The sequence below is a fragment of the Apodemus sylvaticus genome, chromosome 7 (genome assembly GCF_947179515.1).
Source record: "Apodemus sylvaticus chromosome 7, mApoSyl1.1, whole genome shotgun sequence".
Classification (NCBI taxonomy): domain Eukaryota; kingdom Metazoa; phylum Chordata; class Mammalia; order Rodentia; family Muridae; genus Apodemus; species Apodemus sylvaticus.
Genome location: NC_067478.1, coordinates 49,494,648 through 49,508,283, shown reverse-complemented (window position 1 = coordinate 49,508,283; position 13,636 = coordinate 49,494,648).

Sequence of the window (13,636 nt, the reverse complement as noted above, 5' to 3'; positions counted from 1 at the left end):
CAGGTGTCACTGCAAAATGCAGATGGAAGTTGCTACACACCCGGTTAGCTTGTCTCAGATGAAACAGAACAGTGTCAAATGCTTCTAAGGAGTCACAACAACAGGGACTCTCACTACTAGTGGGAATACAAAATCACCTTCAAATTCACCTTCAAAGATAGGTTAGGACTTCTCTGTAAACCCCAACATTAAATAGACTTAACATATGACTCAAATAACAAACTTTAACATTTCACTTATCTAATTTGAAAACTTTTATTTTCATATACTTAGAATGTTTAGTATTATGGTTTTATAACACCACACACACACACAAATATGCTGTATAGTAGCTTTTACACTATTGTAAATCACTTAAAGCACTCAAGATTCCTTGATTAGGGGAATGAATATTTAATAAAATATTCAACAGTAGTTAACAAGTTGATTTGCTATGTGTTGTTTCTAAGTGAAGTAAGCCAGTTTTAAAAGGCAGACATGGTATCATTCTATGTATATTATATTCTAGAAATGGAAAGTTATACACCTAGAAAAATAACATTCATGTTTATCAGGAGTTGTATAGGGGAAGATGTTTATAGGAAAATGTCAAGAATTTTATTTTAGAGTTGCAAAATTATTCTGTATAGTACTCTCTTGGCTATACAATGTTGTGCTTTAATCAAACTCTATAGAACTTTGCAGAATAAAGAGTAAAATAATATATGTAGATAAGTTAAGTTTTGGAGGGATAGCTCCATAGGCAAGGGCACTTGCTGTGCAATCAAGATAAATTAGTTACATTTCTCTGCTGCTGTGATAAATCACCATGGACAGAAGCAATTAACCAAAGAAGGAGTTTATTTGAGTTGTGGTTCCAGTGAGGTAGAAGTTTATCATGATGAGGAGACTTAACAACAAGCAACAGACATGGCAATAGTGATAGAATACTGGTAGTTTAGATATTGAGCCATGAGTTTGAATCAGAGAGTGAACCAGTAGAGTCAGGTATAAACTCTCAAAACCTGCCCCTTTCCTGCTTCCTTTGGAGGAAACACTTCCTAAGCCTCCCAAACAGTACCACAACTGGGTCTTAGTGTTCAAATACCTGAGACTACAGGAGGGTTTTCATTTATACTACCACACATAAAGATATTTACTTTGAGTTCAAGCATCCTGAAAATTGAGTGGTGGCTCAATGCACATCTGTAACACTAGCATTACAAAGATGAATACAGGAGGATCTATGGGATTTTCTGGCCGCTGTCTAGATGCCAGTTCAAGGACAAAGCTTATTTCAAGGGTAGAATATGAAGACTGATCAAAGACCCCTGACATCCTTCTTAGGGCAGGTATGCACACTGCCACACATGTGTTCATCCACCACATTTATACATACTCATACACACACAAACACACACACATGCACATGCACATGCATACATATACACTGCTAAGGACCAGCCTCAGCTTTATCCTGGGTCCTGAGGAAGGACTGAATGGGAGCAGACGAAGAACTACTAGGAGACAGTAGCAGATGCAAACTGGCAGCTTTGGATACAGCTCTCTCTTGCAGATCAAAGCCTGGTCTTTTATTTTGTGTAAACTGCTTCCTTAGGAATTGCATACCAATTCAATCATTTACTCCAGGTTCCCTTTTGATTATCCCTGGAATCTGCAGTTTATGACCTTAGCCTCTTGATTATAAACACAGAGCAACATGTTCAAAACTGTCCCAGTTCTGATTGTTGGAGCTGCAACATGTCCCCATTATTCTACTATATCACCAACTTTTTGTTTTCCAAATCCTACAATACTTATGCTTGGCTGTCTGGGAATTTTCTCTGTAGACAGACGTTGAACTTAGAGATCTACATGGCTCTGTCTCCTGAATGCTGGGGTTAAAGGCATGTACTACTATGCCTGGACCTAATCTTTTTTCACCTAGAACGCACTGTGTCTCAGGCTGGCCTCAGAAATCTGCTTGCCTTTGTCTCCTGGAATTAAAGGTATGTATCACTATGCCTGGGCCTAAGGTTTTCAGGGTCACTATTTCTCAAGATCCAGATCAAAAAGCCCGTGTCTTCCAGCCACAAGTTCTGGATCACAAGTATGCCTTCCATTTCTGGTTTACAGTTCATTCCAGATTAAAAGTCTAAACTATTCCTTGTTTAATGCAAACACAAGCAATAGGCTTAGTTGGGTGGGATCTTGTCCTGAGATCATCACTTCCTAAATCTCTTTATCTTCTTCCTTAATATGTTTCTGATAAAACTGGTTCATTAGCACTGCTTCCTCTGTTCTTTCAGGTCTGTGAAACCCCCATATTGCATCCTTATATTTGTAATAGTTGAGAAATCCTGTAAAGAACAGTTCTTACATTGATTTATATATTCTTGAACTCATGTTTTCAGAGTTCTTTCCCACAGACTTAAGGGCTGACCTGAAGGTCACAGCAGTACCATTTTGCTGAGGAACACCAGATGTTCTCACTTCCTGGAATCATGCTGTTTCTGATTATCATGGACTCATTAACCTTGGTAGGGAGAATGCTCCCCAAAGGAGGAACATAAAGCAAAAATAAATACATTATTATGTTATTATACAAACAAGCTTTAGCCCTACAATAGCTACCAATACTTGAAAAGACCCAAGCCCTGCTGGCTCTGTTCCATGGGAAGGAATCATGTCACTTCACCTCTTCTGTAGCCATGCTGGATCTGGCAACATGCACACACTTATACACATACACATACACACAGAGAGACACTACACACACACACACAAACACATATATATATATATATATATATAACCACTTTTACATGTATGTAGACACATAATCTCTCAGACACAAAAATAAATTATAATAAACATAAATTACACACAGTTTGAAAGTTAACTATCCCAAGTTGACTCAAAGTCTAGCAGAAGAATGTCTTACAAAAATATAACACAAAAAGAAAATCCCCAAAGCATGAAAACATAGTCATGAGGTAAGTAACTTTAGAGACAACTATGATATAAAACTAAAGCTAAAGACTTCATCAACATTATACTTAGACTTTGTATAGGTTATTTGTCATGGAGCCATATCTTGAAAGTTCTAAAGCTGCTCTGTGTATATTGTGTGATTGAAAAAGTAAGCAAATGGATTTTGGGTTTCTCTTTATTAAAATGTTACATATAGGCAGTTTGGAGTGGATTGAATGAAGTGTGGTACTGAATTAGAGTCAGCATCTATGTTATATCACTTTTTATTTAAAGGCACATATATGCAAAGGCTCATAACTATCAGCATGTGAATGATTTCAAATATGCATAAGTACACAGGCTAGCTTATATCTGTGTTTTCTTGTCTTCATTCATCAGGAGTGTCTAGAATTAATGGTATTCATGTAGCTATGTCTAATAGTCTTCTCTAACAAAAGGAATCAGGTCCTAGGAATAGAGATCCTGAGATGGAGTTGGGAAAAACCCACAATGAGATTAGAATATCCTTTCACACAAAACAAGAAATTCCTCAAACATAAAATAATGATACTAGATCCAACTGAAGAGCTCATGATGGACAATATGGAATGATTTGGGCAATCAAATACAGTTTATATTTCCACGATACAAAATAAGTTTATGAGTTCATAAGTAATATATATGAGTGTTTAATTAAAATAAATAAATGGAAGAAAAGAGGTAAACCTACATTAGAAACAAAAAGAGTATGGAAGCCAGTAAGTACAGCAAGAGGGAAATAATGCTAGACAAGTAGGGATGAAAGAGAAGGACCCCTATGCAAATTCCTTTGCTCTGTCATCTGTAGTAACAATTTTAACATTTCAAATACCCCAAATATAGCTTAAGCAGAGAAGGCAGGTATACAAAAGAAAGCAGGAAATGTCAAGTTAGCTTATACTCTACTAAAGTCTGAAAGTGTTTATTCATTTAATAGTACATTTCAGAGAACTCAGGTAAACCACAAAGACAATCCTTTCTCTTCTGGGAAATAATTAATGAGAGCAAGGACTAACAGAACCCCCTTTGCTTTCTCTGAGACCTTTAAGTGAGGACAGTGATGGGGGTGGTAGAGGAGATTCCTGGCTCTCTATGGGTGGTAGGCTCCGAATTCCTTCCCCCCCCCCCCCCCGCTCATTACCAGCAGAACCCACCTCCTGTCTTGAGATAGCTCCATTTCATTCAGTTCAATATTAAGAACTGTGCTGTATATTTCACAGGCTATAACAGGAAAACTAGAAATAGCATTTGGATAATTTATAACCTTCCCATAATACTTCTGTGGACCTATTTCACCCTGTGCTGTTCTTTAATATCCTGCCCTTTTAATCACCCAACTGAAAAAACAAATTAATTATTTCCCACTGCATGACCTGACATATGAAATTAATGATTGGTTGTGATATTATTTTAAGCTTTTAATTATGTACCCTGCCAGCAGTGAAATTTATTATGTTTTCTATGAAAACTAACATTTTCAAATGTTCTTCTCATATTCAGTATGAAAATTGAGAATTTTATGATACATTATAGTCTAAATTGAAACTTAATGGAATTCTTTTTATACTCCAGTTTAAAAGAGAGAAGTAAGAATGTATGTGCCCCCTCCCCTCCCCAATAGCCAGATGTGGTGGTACTTGCCTTTTATACCAGCACTTGGGAGGAAGAGGCAGATGAATTTCTAATTTCAAGGCCAGGATCATCTGAAGAGTGAGTTACAGGGCAACCAGGACTATACAGAGAAATATTGTCTTGAAAACCATAAAAGAATGTTTGCTGTTTATAATGATATTTTACCTGGGGATGAGAAAGAGAGAAAACAGATCTGGTGAGCTGTACTAGAGTGCTCTGGGCTTCAATTCATTTTGCTCCTTCCCTCTTTCTTACCTTCTTGGTAGTCCAGCAAAGAGTAGAATTCAAATTTTCTGATCACTTTAAAATATCTTGGTTGAAGTACAGTTGATTACAGCAAGCTGTGCATGGTTCCAAAGGACAGATTGTTAAATTTGTACATGGGGATCAACCCTTGAGGCTACCTCCAAGTATGATAATAGATAAAGCTATTCTCAGGTCCCAAAGCTTCCTCATGCATCAATGCAATGCTACTCCCCTCCACTTTTTAAGATCCAGGCCAACATTTCCTTTTTTCTATCACTACACATAAGCTTGAATTTTCTAGAATATTGTATAAATACAAGCACAAGCTGTGACCTTTTCATTTCCTTTCTTTCATTCCGATTATTTGAGAATTACTCATGTTACCACATGTATGAATAATTCATTGTTTTATGTTGCTTAGTAGGGTTCCATAGACTGGATGCCATTGTTCATATGCTGACCTGCCTATAAATATTTGGTTATACCCAGAGTTTATGTGCTACCAGTACAGCTTCACATCCATGCCAAAGACCCTACTGGAAAAAATGCATGTCTCCAACTGAAGCTAAAATATAACTTTTCCTCCTCAAATTGTTTTTGGTCAGAGGGTTCTATCACAGTAACAGAAACTCCAACAAAGACATATTGTCCTTTGTCATGTGATCTTACTCATTAGATCTGAAGCCTTTTTTGTAGGAGGTTACTTTGTCATGTGATCTTACTCATTAGATCTGAGGCCCTTTCTGTAGGAAGTTATGCGCATCTTGTGGTACAAGCATGATTTAAATAGTGGCTAGGGAGGTCCTAGGCCTTTACTGTTGCTTAGATAAATTGACATGGTGTCAAACAGCAGTCTAAATATTAATGTTTATTGATAAGTGTTGTTCTCATCCTAATTAAAAAAGCTTCTCTTTGCAGTAAATTGTAGTAAGTACGTACTTACGACTGTTCAAAGTGCCTAGAATAACTGACAGTTGAGTACTTGACCCTGAAAAAGATATTTATAATTAGCCCTGTAAGACTCAAGGGACACTGTGGAAGAGGAAGCAGAGAGAATTAAAGATCCACATAAGGAGATAGGAAAGAAGATGGGCTTTGAAATGCTATTGTGGGAGCATGGCACCGTCATTATACAAATGATCTCGCATCTATGATTGCCTCCACTTAGCCTACACAAGACTAGGGCAGTCAACTACCCATTATGGATCAGTGTGGAATTCATTAGACCTTATACTCCATGCTGAACTATTGACAATGGGTGGATTCTGAAGAAGGGGTAGTCATTGTCTTCAGTTATATACCAAATAGTGAGTCCAAAGGCTCTGATTGCTAGCTCAAAACCCAGGACAATATAGATGATTTTGATTAAAACAAATAGGTCACAAAACAAAATAAAAAATATGAATGCAAGAAGACTCATGGGAAGGAGGAGCAGACTACAGGAAAGGAAGGGAGATTGAAAAGTTGGTGAAGAGAGAATAAGCAGAATGTAATCACTGTATAAAATTGTCCAAGAATAAATTTAACCAATAAAAGAGATTCTGTTTCAAGAAATAAGAGGTTAGCAAACCAAAGTCCCAGCTAAGTATATTGTATATTTCTATAATCTGTTGGCTGGGAAGCCTCCAGAGAATCCCAGAGTAACAAAGGATACTGCTAATGCTCTTAATTGTCCACTAGAACTAAATAACAAGTTCCTTTTTATTTATTTTCTATATTCTTTGTTTACATTTCAAATGATTTTTCCTTTTCCGGTTCCCTCTTCCCCATAAGTCCCATAAGCCTTCTTCCCTCTTCCCATTCCCCAATCAACCCCTTCCCACTCCTCTGTCCTGGTAATCCCCTATAATGCTTCATCAAGCCTTTCCAGGACCAGGGCCCTCTCCTTACTTCTTCTTGGGAATGATTTGATATGTAGGTTGTGTCTTGGGTATTCAGAGCTTCTGGGCTAATATCCACTTATCAGTGACTGCATCCCATGTGTGTTCTTTTGTGAATGAGTTACCTCACTTAGGATGATATTTTCCATTTCCAACTATTTGCCTAAGAATGTCATGAATAAAAAATTCATTGCTCTTAATTGCTGAGTAGTATCCCATTGTGTAAATATACCACATTTTCTGTATCCATTCCTCCATTGAGGAACATCTGGGTTCTTTCCAGCTTCTGGCTATTATAAATAAGGCTGCTATGAATATAGCGGATTAGTCATTAGGGAAATGCAAATCAAAACAATACTGAGATTTCACCTCACACCAGTCAGAATAGCTAAGATTATAAACTCAGGAGACAGCAGGTGTTGGCGAGGATGTGGAGAAAGAGGAACACTAATCCACTACTGGTGGGACTGCAAACTGGTACAACCACTCTGGAAATCAGTCTGGTGGTTCCTCAGAAAACTGTGCCTGTCACTTCTGGAGGACCCTGCTATACCACTCCTGGGCATACACCCAAAGGATTCCCCAGCATGCAATAGATAAGTTCTATTGCTAAAAATCAATTCACACTTTGGATATATCACAGGCAATTGGTATTGTAGCTTACAGGGTTCAGAGTTAGGTAACTCTGCTGATTACTTTTCTGCCAAGCAGTATGCATAGATCTTTCTAGTAGTGTGAATTAATTCAGTGTGAATGATACTTCAAGTTGGAACCAGCTTGTTTTCCCATACCATATGACTCAGGTATGTGATTTTTCTATGTATAGACTCTTATCAACAAGTTCTGAGGGTAACCAAGAGCTTTAGTAATAGCTTCTAAAGTTTCGGAAGTCTAGAAAACTCCACATACCAATATTTCAAAAGGAAGGGACCATGCCTGACATTGGGCTATTAATTTGAAAGTATGTCTTATTTGGTTGAGACATACTTTTTAGCATCTAAATTTTAACATCCAAATAATATTCCATTGTGTAGATGTATCACACTTCCATTATCCATTCATCAGTCAATAAACATCTGGGTTTATTATTATCCATCTCATGGTTCTTTTGACTAGAGTTGCAATGCACATGGTTGAGAAAGTATCTCTGTAGTAGGATGTATGTAGAGACCTTTAGAAATATGCCAAGGAGTAGTACAGCTGAATTGCACTGTAATATCTCTTTTTATCCTTTTGAGGAACCTGCACATATATTTCTATAGTGAATGTACCAGTTTCCACTTCTCTTGACAATGAATAAGTGTTCTCCTTTTCCTACATCTACACTGGCATTTCTAATCATTAGTGTTTGTGCATTTAACCTTTCTCTCTGGGATAAGAAGAAATAGAAAAGTAGCTTTAATTTCCATTTCCCCAATGACTAAGAACTTTACAAATTAAAAAGAAAGCATATATCTCTTGGTCATTTGTCTTTATTCTTTTAAGAACTCTACATAGATACAGGACCCAGCTATTAGTTTGTTTCCTTAATGTTTAGGTTTTTTTTTTATATTTAGTTTTTTTCTGTAGTATTCTAATATTCTGTGGCATTTATAGCTGGTAACTATTTTATACCCCATCTGTACTATCTCCTCACTAGATTGATTGTGTCCTTTGTTGCACAAAATCTTTTTTGTTTTGCCAGGTCCCAGATTTGAATATTTGGTCTTAATATCTGTATTCCTGAGGTCCTATTCAGAAAGCTCTTTCCTGAGCCTATAAATTTATTTCCTGCTTTCTCCTCTAACAAATTCAAGATACTGGGATTCATGCTAAACTCTTTGATTTATTTGAGGGTGAGTTTTGTGCAGAGTGAGAGGTAAGGATCTAGTTTTTTTTTTTTTTTTTTTTTTTTTTACATGTTGCTTTTCAGTTTGACAAGCACAATATTTTTCAGATGCTGTCTTTTTTTAAAATATACTTTTTTATTTGCCTCCTTGTCAAACGTCTGATGCCTGTAGGAACATAGACTTTTATCTGGACCCTTAGTTCTATTTTATTCTTCAACATGTCTGTATTATGCAATACTAAAGGTGCTTTTATTACTGAGTCTTTGTAGAATAACTTGAAATCAAGGGTGGTAATACTTCCAACAATGTATGCATCATTTTGGATTGACTTTTTTCTATCATGGGAGTATGTTAGTATGAATTTTGAGATGATTCCTCTATTTCTGTGAAGAATTGCCTTGGAATTTTAATTTGAATTGCATTGAATTTCTGGATTGTTCTTGATAGAATGGACACTTTCACAATATTTACCTTACCACTGCCTGAGCACAGGTTCTCTTGCCACTTCCTTGTATCTGCTTCAGTTACTTCATCCACTAACTTAAAATTTCATTTCCTGGCCTATAACTTCCTTTTCTAGGCTTAATCCAATTTTTTTGGTGATTATAAGTGGTATTGATTTCCTGATTTCTTTCTCTGTGTGTTTCTTATTTACAAAGGGTGGCTATTGATTTTGTGTATCAACTTTGTGATTTGCTACTTTGCTGAGTAAGTTTATTAATTATAGGAGCTTTCTAGTGGAGTCTTTATAGGATCATCTAATTTTAAAGAACACTTTGACATCTTGCTTTCCCGTTTGTGTCCTTTGTATTTTCTTCTTTTGTTTTTTGGTTTTTTGGTTTTTTTTGTTTGTCTTTCTTTGGTTTGGTTTTGCTCTAGCTAAAGCCTTCAGGGACTTTATTTAACTGAATTTGAAAGAGTGGGACATCTTTGTCTTCTCATGGATTTTAAAGAACGTTCTTGGAGTTTTTTTTTTTTTTTTTTCCTACCTGAATGTGATACTGGCTCCAGGCTTGTTGTATGTTGTCTTTGTTATCTTGAGACCTGAGATCTGTTCCTTCCAGGCTTCAATTTTCTAGGACTTTTATCAGTCAGAGATCATTGTGGAAGAGAGGACTGGAATACTGTAACAGCCAGAGATAGTGGATGTCTGTAGCTTGACATGACAAGGCTCTCGTACAGCTGAACCCACAGCATTTCTGACTGCATGCTTAAGACCTGAACCAGATCAGATCATTCAAAATCCCAACATGGACAAGTAGGGGGTTTCCAAATTACCAACCCCCAGTGAAGAAAAATTGACAATTAATAACCCCTTGGAGAAGAAGAGTCGGTGCTTTCTTCAGGGATGTAGACCCTCAGAAACTACCAATGTGCCCACACTCTGGTAGATGGTATATTCCTGGTGCATGGTATATTCACACACTTTCAGATAGTATTAAGTGGATTCAGGGTATAAAAATGAGCACATAAAGTTTGGAGGGATATGTGGTGACGAGGAAAGGGAATTGGTAGGGAGGGAATAGACGGAGGATTTGATTTAAAAGTACATTATTATATATGTATGAATTTCTAAAATAATACAAATTGAAAATTATGAATACATTAATTCAAAAACTAAAAGTAATCATAGAACTTTATAATATACTGTGAAACATTAGACATATATTTGCAAACAAACCAAATTCTATTCCCTGGTAAAATTGAATGAGGATTTGTGCCTTTGTATATACACTGTGCTTCAGGGCTGAGGGCTCTTATGAGTCATGCAGGTTTTCTCCTCTAAACTGAGGCACTCCTTCCTCTAGACGCTTGTTGTGTTGTCTCCTCACTCAAGAACCTCTCTTGAACCTAAAACACAAGCAACTGCTCACTGAAGCCAATCACCCCTCTTCACAGGAACAAGCATTTTTTTTTAACATTCTCTGTCAAATGGGGACAGCTGTGAAGCCTCAATCCTGCTCCCAAGAGCCTCATGGAATGACTAGGCATTTGATGTGTTCGAATTACAGTTCATCTTCTTTCTCCATCATGACTGTTTCTTTCTTGCTCCTTTGGAAAGATGTTTCTATTTTACTATATGATGGCCTCCCTGCACTCAAACCTCAGTCTCTGCATCTGCTTTCTGGGAAAGCAACTGGTGACAATCCTATTTTGTGTTCCAAGAGAAAATATAATATTGAAAAGAAAAATGATTGTCTGTGGACAAATATTTTGAAAAAATATTTACATCTGGTATTCTGTTTCCCAAGTGTAAAGCAGCAGTTAGGAAGTTTCAGTGTTTTCTTTTTCTAGTGGTTGCTTAGTTTGGGAACTCCTTTATCAGTGATTAAAACTATGTAAATCAATTGAACATGACTTTAGAAAATCATTGCCCACAATGCATAGGCCAAAGCAAATACTCTGCCATTCCTTCAACTGAGCTAATAATTGTCTAATGAGACATTTAAACACTATTACATGATGGAAAACCCAAATCTATAGCAAATGAAAATAGTAATACTTCCCTTTACTTCTGTATTCCATAACCCAGAATTTGAAATGAAAAATTTATAGTTGTACCTATCACTTTTGTGATTAATTTTTAAATTTTCAAATTGCTTTTCTTGTCAACAAGCCTACTGCCTCACTTTGAGTCTTTGAAAGAATCCAAAAAAAGATGTTAAATTGCTTCTTTAGCTTTTTGTTTACTTCATTTCATTCCTGGTAGTATAAACACAGTCAAAACATAAGTTGAATATTTACGTCCAAGGCAGTATGTATTGATGCCAGGTTTTTCTTTCTTTCTTTCTTTTGTTTTTTTCAGTACGAAAATGTATAGATGTCTTTTTTATTATTCATTAATTCTTTTACAGTCTAGTCTTCATTCCCATCCTGGTCCATGCCCTAGCCCCTCCCCATCCCATGCCGTCTACCCCCTTGCCACCTTCCCCAACTCCAAGAAGATGTCCCCACCTGGGGCCTCAATCTCTTCTCTTACTGAGGTCAGACCAGGCAGTCCTCTGCTGTGTATGTGTTCAGGGCCTCTTCTCAGTGCTGTATACACCTGGTTGTTGGTTCAGTGTCTGAGAGATCTCAGGGATCCAGGTCAGTTGAGACTGGTGGTCTTCCCATGGGGTAGCCCTCCTCAGCTTCGTCCAGCTTTCCCCCAATTCAACCACAGGGGGCCCTGGATTCTGTCCATTGGTTTGGTGTAAATATATGCATTTGTCTCAGTCAGCTGCTTGTTGGGCATCTCAGAGGACAGCCATGCTAGGCTCCTGTCTGTAAGCACACCATAGCATCAGTAGTAGTGTCTGGACTTGGAACCTCCTTTGAGATGGAACCCAAGTTGGACTGGTCACTGGACCTCCTTTCCCTCAGTCTCTTCTCCATTTTTGTCCCTACAGTTCTTTTAGAGAGGAACAATTCTGGGTCAGAGCTTTTGACTGTAGGATGACAACCCCATCCCTCCACTTGATGTCATGTCCCTGTACTGGAGGTAAACTCTACAAGTTCCCCCCCCACCCCTACTGTAAAACACTTCGTCCAAGGTCACTCCCTTTGAGTCCTGAGAGTATCTCACCTCCCAGGTCTCCTACCTCCCAGGGTTGCCTGTTTTGATTCTTCCTGCTGGCCCTCAGGGCTTCAGTGCTATTCCCTGTCCACAATGCCTGATCATGCTCCCCCTTCTCTTCTCTGTCCCCTCTCCCACCAGGTCCCTCCCTCCCTCTGCCCCCTATGATTACTTTCTTCTCCCTCCCAAGTGAGATTGAGGCATCCTCACTTGGGCCATTTGGCTTGTTAACCTTCTTGAGTTCTATGGATTGTATCCTGCGTATTCTGTAACCTTTTGGCTAATATCACTTACCATGCATGTCCTATTTGTGTCTAAGTTTCCTCACTCAGGATGATATTTTCTAAGTCAATCCATTTGTCTGCAAAACTCATGCTATCTGCATTCTTAGCAGATGATTAGTATTCCATTGTGTAAATGAACCACATTTTCTGTATCCATTCTTCTGTTGTGGCACATCTGGGTTGTTTCCAGCTTCTGGCTATCACAATTAAGGCCCCAATGAACATAGTGCAACATGTACTCCTGTGGCCTGGTGGGCTATCTTTGATTATATGCCCAAGAGTGGTATATCTGGGTCTTCAGGTAGATCTATTTCCAATTTTCTGAGGAACATCCAGATTGATATCCAGAGTTATTGTACCAGTTTGCAACCCCACCGGCAATGGAGGAGTGTTCCTCTTTCTCCACATCCTCACCAACAAGTGCTGTCACCTGAGTTTTTGATCTTAGCCATTCTGATTGGTATGTGGTGGAATCTCAGGATCAATTTGATTTGCATTTCCCTGATCACCAAGGACTTTGTACATTTAAGTGCTTCTCAGCCGTTTGAGATTCTTCTGTTGTGAATTCTCTGGAGTTTTTTTCCTAAATTCATTTATTTTTATACTGTATATCTGTGCACCTCCATCCTTGGCTAGAGAAGCTTCTTATTGCAGTGGGAAGTGGATAAAGAAGAGCTTCATCATTATCCAAAGTGCTAAAGGTAAGCTGTGAGTGCTCCCTGGTAGGTAGGATGTCTATTTCAAAAGGGTGGCATTGTTGTAAAATATTGTTCTCTGGATATGGCCTGGCTGCAGCTTGCATGAACCCTCAGCAACTGAGTGACCTGAACAAGAACAGACCAATTAAAAATTACAGCTTGATTTGGGAGGGGCCTCAAGTTCAAATCCTTTGCAAAGGAGCTATTGTCAATTGATAGATATTGAGGGGAAGAAGAGCCACTTTTCTTTAGAAATACAGCCACTGGTAGATTCTCCATTCTCTAGTAGATGAACCATTCTCCATGTAGATACGTGTAGCAGTAACTAAAGTAAGTGTGTAACAAAAATGAACATATAAATTATAATAAGAAGAAAGGCCTGAAGTTGAGAAGAACTAAGACTCCTGAATTAGGAGGGTTAAAAATTGGATACATTGTATAAATGTATAAACTTTTCAAAGAATAAATAAAAAGTAAAACCAAAAAAAAAAGCTTTAGAGAAATAGGGTAAAAGATAAAT